Below are 8,753 nucleotides of genomic sequence, written 5' to 3' on the forward strand. Positions count from 1 at the left end.
TATACTTTCAATTGTCTCCACTTAAACTTTCTGAAATATCAGTGATGATCCCATGATGGCATGGGGTAGGGGAGGAAGTCTTAGGGTAACAGTGTATTTGACCAAGATCAAGAGAGCTAGTTCTGAGGCAGGGTTGGTAGTCAGAGCAAAAGTATAAAAGTGAAACAATTAAAATAGATGAAATTTGGTGTTATGAGGGAATATGTAATTAAAGAAGCAAAGGCGAGCACTCACGGAGAGTCTTGTTTTGCATGTTTGCTGGTGAGAGTATAAATTAACCATATCTTCTTTGGAATTAAGTCTGATAAATTTAGTTGACAGATATACTCATTAGTTACATATATTCACTTAATGAAATAATTAGGAATGAAAGCAAAGGGCTAGAAGCAACCTAAGTTACCCAATTTATCCATTCATATGGGACCAGTTGGAAAAATCATGATACAATGATACAAACTATTATACCATTTTAAAAGGTATGAGGTTATTTTGTATATAGTGACACAATTAATTTTAAGGTACATTATTAAGTGAAGACAGAAAGTGTTTGTGGGAGGCTATTACTGTGTGTGTTCATGCTCAGTCCCTCATTCGTGTCCGATTCTTTGCAACCCTATGGACTATAGCCCACCAGGCTCCTCTGTCCATGGAATTCTCCAGGTGAGAATACTGAAGCAGGCTGCCATTTCTCTTCCAGGGGATCTCCTGACCCAGGGATGCAACCCTTGAACCCTTGTTGCCTGCATCTCCTGCATTGCAGACAGATTCCTTACCACTAAGCCACCAGGGAAGCCCTATTATTGTGTGCATGTGTGCTAAGTTGTGTAACAAGGTGATATTTGCACATGCATAGACTATTCTTGAAGGATAATTACTTTAATACAAGTAGTTATGAAAGAGGAGGGGTTAGGAGACAGGATAGGGAGAGGTACATTTTACTGCTGCTAAGTCACTTCAGTCGTGTCCCACTCTGTGCGACCCCATAGACGGCAGCCCACCAGGCTCCCCTGTCCCTGGGATTTTCCAGGCAAGAACACTGGAGTGGGTTGCCATTTCCTTCTCCAATACATGAAAGTGAAAAGTGAAAGTGAAGTCGCTCAGTCGTGTCCGACCCTTAGCATGGACTGCAGCCTACCAGGCTCTTCTGTCCACGGGATTTTCCAGGCAAGAGTACTGGAGTGGGGTGCCATTGCCTTCTCCAAACATTTTACTAGACCTGTATAATTTTTAAAATTTTCTTTTAATATTTTTTTTTTTGTGTATCACCTTGGGCACGGAAGGGAGGCTTCCCAGGTAGCTCAAACAGAAAATAATCTGAAATGCAGGAGACCTGGGTTCAATCCCTGGGTCAGGAAGATATCCTAGGGAAGGAAATGGCAACCCATTCCAGTATTCTTGCCTGGAGAATGCCATGAACAGAGGAGCCTGGGTGGCTACAGTCTATGGGGTCGCAAAGAGTTGGACACGACTGAACAACTAACACTTTCACCTTGGCATGATAGAGAACTTTATTTTTTATTTAATTTGGCTTTGCTCTGCAGCATGTGATCTTAGTTCCCAGACCATGGATTGAACTTGCAGCCCCTGCAGCCAAAGCACAGCATCTTAACCACAGGACTGCCAGGGAAGTTCTCCATTCAGTATAGTTTTGATTTTGTGTTATGTGTGTGTCTGTGTCTCTGTGTGTGTCTGTGTGTGTGCATTACATTTTGGAAATATTTTAGATAATTTAAAAAAATCATACAATAGCCATTTGAACATAATGTTCAGGGTGGAATTCCATCTGGGTGTATAAACCGAAGGATTCTTGGTATTCGCAGAGGGGCAAATCTTAATCCTGGAAAATTTGTGACTACCGGCGATTCTGCTAATGGGTGTGAGGCCTCAAGATGAGGGTTTGGGATATTTTCCTCTCTTTGGTGAGGATAACCAAAATATTACTGAAAGCCTGCTTGTCTATCCTGATTCCTGCAGTCAAAGTTTTGCTTCACTGACAACGGAGATTTAAAGAAAAGTAACAAGAGAAAGCAAGCTCCGAGTGATGCGGCCTTGTTGCCAGCTCGCTGTGCTATTTGGTCATGCTGGGCTCTGTGAGCAATAAGAAAGGGTTCCACGTTGGCTTTATTCCGCCTGTTATCAGCCTCCAAACAACACTGAGCAGTGGGTGATGGGGCGATCGTCACCCCTTGTCACCCATGAGAAAGCTGGAAGTTTAATCTCCTCTCTTCCACGAAGCACTCAAGCATCTTGTTCTGCAGGCAGCTTGATTTCCCCTTCCCTCTCTCAGCATGGCTCTCTCATTCAGTCCACAGGCACTGTGTATCAAAAACCAGAAAAAGAATCATTCTGAGAGTCTGAGCTTCTTACTTTTGTTATTCAATTTCCTAAGTTGTATATGTAGGTGTGTTGGCTGTTTTATACTACATTCAATCCCCTATGATTAAAAGGATTTTTATTAATCTGTGAGAGGAAATATAAATAGCACTTTTTCAGAGTTCACCTATTACGTTAACCAAAGAAATTAACTTAGGAGGCCCGGTAAAGTTTAAACAATCCACGATATATTTATAAATCATTTTGCTTATGTTTTTTTGGAGACATTTTCTCTTTTACTTATTTTTCTTTCTTTACACAGGCATCAGTAAGAACATCCAACATCTATTCTGTATGTTCCTTTTTAAGAACCACAAAAAATATTTTCAAGTCTCTAGAGATAGTTAAGGTTGAGATTACAATTCTTTTTTCCATAGTCACAAACATCCCTCACTGGAATCTCACTTATACTTGGCAGGGGGAATATAAGCTATTATAAGTAAATGTCATCTGTTATGGTTATTGTTTAGTCACTAACTTGTGTCAGACTCTGTGACCCCTGGACCGTAACCCACCAGGCTACTCTGTCCATGGGTTTTCCCAGGCAAGAATACTGGAGTGGGTTACCATCTTCTCCTTCTGCTGGGAATATTCCTGACCCAGAGATCGAACCTGAGTCTCCTGAATTGACGGGCAGATTCTTGACCACTGAGCCACCAGGGAAGCGACAAATGGCATTAGCTAGCCTAGTATTTCCTGAAAGCTTTGGAATTAGCCTCATCTGCGACATTCCAAAGGAGAAGGCAATGGCACCCCGCTCCAGTACTCCTGCCTGGAAAATCCCATGGATGGAGGAGCCTGGTGGGCTGCAGTCCATGGGGTCACTAAGAGTCGGACACGACTGAGCGACTTCACTTTCACTTTTCATTTTCATGCATTGGAGAAGGAAATGGCAACCCACTCCAGTGTTCTTGCCTGGAGAATCCCAGGGACGGCGGAGCCTGGTGGGCTGCTGTCTATGGGGTCGCACAGAGTCGGACACGACTGAAGCGACTTAGCAGCAGCAGCAGCAGCAGCAGCTATGTTCCAAAACACATGACGATGTGAGATGTACAACACATGAGTCCTGAAAGGATTGTCTCCTAAGCACTTTGTAGGCTGAGAATGCACAGCACATGTCCAGGTTACCCTCTGCTCTATGACAATGATCGTTTAGGCCCTTCCAGACCAGAGCCTAAGGGCTTAACCATTCCCTGTATCATTCTCTTATTTCAACCTCCACTAGATTGTTATATGACTTAGAACCATCTCTGCTCCTTACTTCATTTTTTTTTTTATGCTTCTTACTTCTTAACCAAACCTTTTATAACAGTTCTAAGTCATAGAAGCTTCCTTTCATTCTTAGTTCTTTGAACTTAAGCTTACTGCCTGTGTCACAAAAGTTAGCAACTCATCAGTTCAGTTCAGTCTCTCAGTCGTGTCTGACTCTTTGGGACCCCAATGGACTGCATCACTCCAGGCCTCCCTGTCCATCATCAACACCCGAAGTTTACTCAAACTCATGTCTGTTGAGTCAGTGATGCCATCCAACCATCTCATCCTCTGTTGTCCCCTTCTCTTCCTGCCTTCAATCTTTCCCAGCATCAGAGAGTCTTTTCCAATGAGTCAGTTCTTCACATCAGATGGCAAAAGTATTGGCCAAAGATGCAGCTTCAGCATCAGTCCTTACAATGAATATTCAGAATTGATTGGTTGGATCTCCTTGCAGTCCAAAGGACTCTCAAGAGTCTTCTCCAACACCACAGTTCAAAAGAATCAATTCTTCTGCACTCAGCTTTCTTTATGGTCTAACTCTGACATCCATACATGACTATTGGAAAAAACATAACTTTGACTAGATGGACTTTTGTCAGCAAATAATGTCTCTGCTTTTAAATATGCTGTCCAGGTTAGTCATAACATTTCTTCCAAAGAGCAAATGTCTTTTAATTTCATGGCTGCAGTCACCATCTGCAGTGATTTTGGAGCCCAATAAAATAAAATCTATCACTATTTCCATTGTTTCCGCATCTATTTGCCCTGAAGTGATGGGATCAGATGCCATGATCTTTGTTTTTTTAATGTTGAATTTTAAGCCATGATTTTCACTCTCCTCTTTACTTTCATCAAGAGGCTCTTCAGTTACTCTTTGCTGTATCCCATAAGGGTGGTGTCATCTAAATATCTGAGGTTATTGCTATTTCTCCCAGCAATCCTGATTCCAGCTTGTGCTTCTTCCAGCCCAGTGCTTCTCATGATGTACTCTGCATATAAGTTAAATAAGCAGGGTGACAGTATACAGCCTTGACCTACTGCTTTCCCAGTTTGGAAGCAGTCCTTTGTTCCATGTCCAGTTCTAACTGTTGCTTCTTGACCTGCATACAGATTTCTCAGGAAGCAGGTCAGGTAGTCTGGTATTCCCATCTCTTGAAGAATTTTCCATGGTTTGTTGTGATCCATGTAGTCAAAGGCTTTGGCATAGTCAATAAAGCAGAAGTAGATGTTTTTCAGGAATGCTCTTGCTTTATCTATGATCCAACTGATTTGGTAATCTAATCTCTGGTTCTGCTGCCTGTTCTAAATCCAGCTTGAACATCTGGAAGTTCTTGATTCACATACTGCTGAAGCCTCACTTGGAGAATTTTAAGCATTACTTTGCTAGTATGTGAGATAAGTACAATTGTGCAGTAGTTTGAACATTCATTGGCATTACCTTCCTTTGGGATTGGAATGAAAACTGATCTTTTCCAGTCCTGTAGCCACTGCTGAGTTTTCAAAATTTGCTGACATACTGAATGCAGCACTTCCACAGCATCATCTTTAGGACTTGAAATAGCTCAACTGGAATTCCATCATCTCCTCTAGCTTTGTTTGTAGTGATGCTTCCTAAGGCCCACTTGACTTCAGACTCTGGGATATCTGGCTCTGAGTGAGCACACCACTGTGATTATCTGGGTCATCAAGATCTTCTTTGTACAGTTCTTCTGTGAATTCTTCCCACCTCTTCTTGATCTTCTGCTTCTTCCTGTCCTTTATTGTGTCCATCTTTGCATGAAATGTTCCCTTGGTGTCTCTAATTTTCTTGAAGAGATCTCTAGTCTTTTCCATTCTTTGCTTTCCTCTGTTTCTTTGCACTAATCACTGAGGAAGGCTATCATATCTCTCTTTGCTATTCTTTGGAACTCTGCATTCAGATGAATATAGCTTTCCTTTTCTCCTTTGCCTTTAGCTTCTCTTTTTTTCTCAGCTATTTGTAAGACCTCCTCAGACAACCATTTTGCCTTTTTGCATTTCTTTTCCTTGGTGATGGTCTTGACAACTGCCTCCTGTACCATTTCATGAACCTCTGTCCTTAGTTCTTCAGGCACTCTGTCTATTAGATCTAATCCCTTGAATCTGTTTGCCACTTCCACTGTATAATCATAAAGAATTTGATTTAAGTCATACCTGAATGGTCTAGTGGTTTTCCCTATGTTCTTCAATTAAGTTTGAAATTGGCAGTAAGGAGTTCATGATCAGAGTCACTGTCAGTTCGAGGTCTTGTTTTTGCTGACTCTTTACAGTTTCTCCATATTCGGTTGCAAAGAATATAATCAATCTTATTCTGGTGTTGACCATCTTGTGATGTCCATATGTAGAGTGGTCTCTTGTTTTGTTGGAAGAGAGTGTTTGCTATGAACAGTGTGTTCCCTTGGGAAAACTGTGTTAGCTTTTGCCTTGCTTCATTTTTTAATCTAAGGCCAGACTTGCCTGTTACTTCAGGTATCTCTGGACTTCCTAATTTTGCATTCTAGTCCTCTATGATGAAAATGACATCTAGTAGTTAGCACTCAAAAGTACTGTTAATTTTGTGAATTCTTATTGTTTTCAAGTTGCTGCTATTCTTGGGGGTGGAGCTCATAACTTTGGTTGTACTGTATTCATCTATCCCGAGCTCAGTGCTGGTCTTAGAGAAACTCAATCAAGGCTTGTTCATTAACGGTAGTAGAGTGATTGAAGATGCAGTGACTTCATTCAGTAATACCTAAATGGAGCAAGGCTCAAACCCTCTTTAAAACATTCAATTTGAGTCATTAACTTAAATAAATTATCTCCTGACCTTCCTGTGAACCTTGTATCAAATATCTATTTTTGACAATAGTGACAGATGAGGTTGTGGGAAAAATGGCTTTGTGCTCAGTTGTTCTGGGAAATGTTTATCATTTTTATATAATAAAATTCACTTTTCAGTGAACAACAGACATTTAAAAGAAAACATCTGCCAAAAGATTGTTTACACAAAACTGTTTTTTCCCCAAGAGAAGCTGATGTTCAGTTGGAAACTCACATGTTTCACTTGGTCCCCATAGGCAACATTTCACCTAAATATATTTATTTGCTTCTTCCAAATGGATAAGCTGAACTCATAGTCTTTGCAGAAAGCGTAATATTTCAGGTGGATAGTTCTCTTTCTGCTCCTATGCTGGTATTTTACATTACAAAGAGGAAAATGTGTCCCAAACATTTTTTTTAAGTATTCTTAGTATTTGTAGAAATATGTTGCTCCCACTTTATTTAAATGACTGCTGCCAAAAACATTGTAGATACATGGGCTTCAATAGTAAATGTAAGAAGCAACAATACTAAATTGATTTTATAACATGCTGATTTGGATAGCCTGTGAATTATACATTCTCCTAGCAACTTCTACTTCTAACTCTGTTCCATTCATAAGATGTGGACTAATTATTTTTTCTGCATGTTTAATTATTTAATGAATATTTTCCTTTCTAAGCTCCATGGAGGCATGATCCATATTTGTTTTTGTACATCTGTATCCTCAGGGCTTAGTACTTGCAAATAATAGGTGCTACATTTATATTTATCCAAAAATTAGTGAACAAATAATGAAAAAAGAGGCACAGTATATTTCCTTGGAACTCACAAATTAGGATCCCTTCAGTTCAGTTCAGTCACTCAGTTGTGTCCTACTCTTTAAGAACTTCTAATTCCACTTGAGATAGACTATCATATATTAAATTTACTCTCCAATAAAAATAGCTACAAAATATGGACAAAATATAGTTAGCAGTTCTTTGTACTGATTGTACAGCACACAATGCAAGGAATTTCATTCTCTCTTGCTGTCTTTTTAAAGAGGTTACCAAACTGTGAGTCAGGAAAATAGAGCCCAATCAAGAAACAGCAGGAGAAGAAAGAAATTTCTGTATGGGTTGGCAAAGCTACTGGGATTTAGGGTTAGAATTCTGAGAAGGGGAAAGATGCAGAGAAGGAACACCAAAAACCAAAAATCTGGATAAAACTCACCTTGGCTGCTGGGTCAACTTCGACACTTCACATACATCAAACACATCTCTGGAGGGCATAGCATAGAAAAGTGCTGAGTGTCTAAAAACAGCAATGTCTCAGAGTGTTGAGATGTTGAAGTTCCAACTCAGAGTAGAGAAAGCTTTGTGGACACAACTGGCTTTCATATGAGACTCCAGGGAGGCCCTACCCTACGCAAGGGGGAATTCCTTCAAGATAAGAGCCACACTTTAGAAATAAGAACAAAGCTCATCTAGACCCACTATAACAAAACCTATAACCAAAGCTATAACAGAATCAGGATGAACTACCAGTAATTTTACTGCATGAACAGATTTTTGATATTCCTAAGTGTTGATATGATCTTTTTGAATTCCAGTATCAGGTTATCTTTAAGGGGCAAAATACAAAGTTGTGAAACATGAAAACAAGCAGTAAAGTAGTTGATAAAAAGTAAAAAAGGAAAGAGGGGAAGACCCTGAGATGGTCTATATTTAGAATTATAGATAAAGCCTCAAAATTACTCTGAGTGATACACTTAAGACCGAAGAATTCAAAGGAGAACCTAATTCTGTCATAAAAAATGAATGGACACTTCAGAGCTACAAAATGCAATTAAGAACTCAATGGATAGGTTCACTGGTAACCTAGGTGGAGCAGCAAGCATCATTGGTAATTTCCAAGACAGGCAAGTAGAAGATATGCAAACTCTTCAGGTCAAAGAGGCGGTAAACAAAGTATGGAAAAGGGCAGATTGGAAGAGAAATATATGACTTTGTCAAAAGATATAATATATATGTCTAAAAACCAAACATGCAGAGAAACTATAAAAATTATGCAGACCCAAAAGCATGTACAATAAGGTCCATAGTATCTTTACTCAAAATAGTGCTAAGCTATAAAACATACGAGTTTATCAACATACACTGTGTAAACAAAATGTACTCATTCCTAAGATGAAATATTACTCTGAAAAAAAAAAAAGAAATATTACTCTGCTATAAAAACGTGGACTGCAGTGCACTAAACAGTCTTAATGGATCTCAAAAATACTACCTTCATCAAAAGAAACTATACTCAAATGAGTATGTACT

General features: G+C 39.6%; 1 long non-coding RNA gene across 1 annotated transcript; it reads right to left on the reverse strand.

Moving 5' to 3' along the window:
- Nucleotides 1-2,103: 2,103 nt before the first annotated feature.
- On the reverse strand, nucleotides 2,104-7,791 carry LOC112447568 (uncharacterized). The gene is made up of 2 exons (XR_003035769.2): nucleotides 7,660-7,791; nucleotides 2,104-2,315 (listed from the first exon to the last, which is right to left on the reverse strand). It is a non-coding gene; the product is annotated as an uncharacterized lncRNA (long non-coding RNA).
- Between the last annotated feature and the right edge of the window lie 962 nt (nucleotides 7,792-8,753).

This window comes from Bos taurus, chromosome 7 (genome assembly GCF_002263795.3).
Source record: "Bos taurus isolate L1 Dominette 01449 registration number 42190680 breed Hereford chromosome 7, ARS-UCD2.0, whole genome shotgun sequence".
In the NCBI taxonomy this organism is placed as follows: Eukaryota; Metazoa; Chordata; class Mammalia; order Artiodactyla; family Bovidae; genus Bos; species Bos taurus.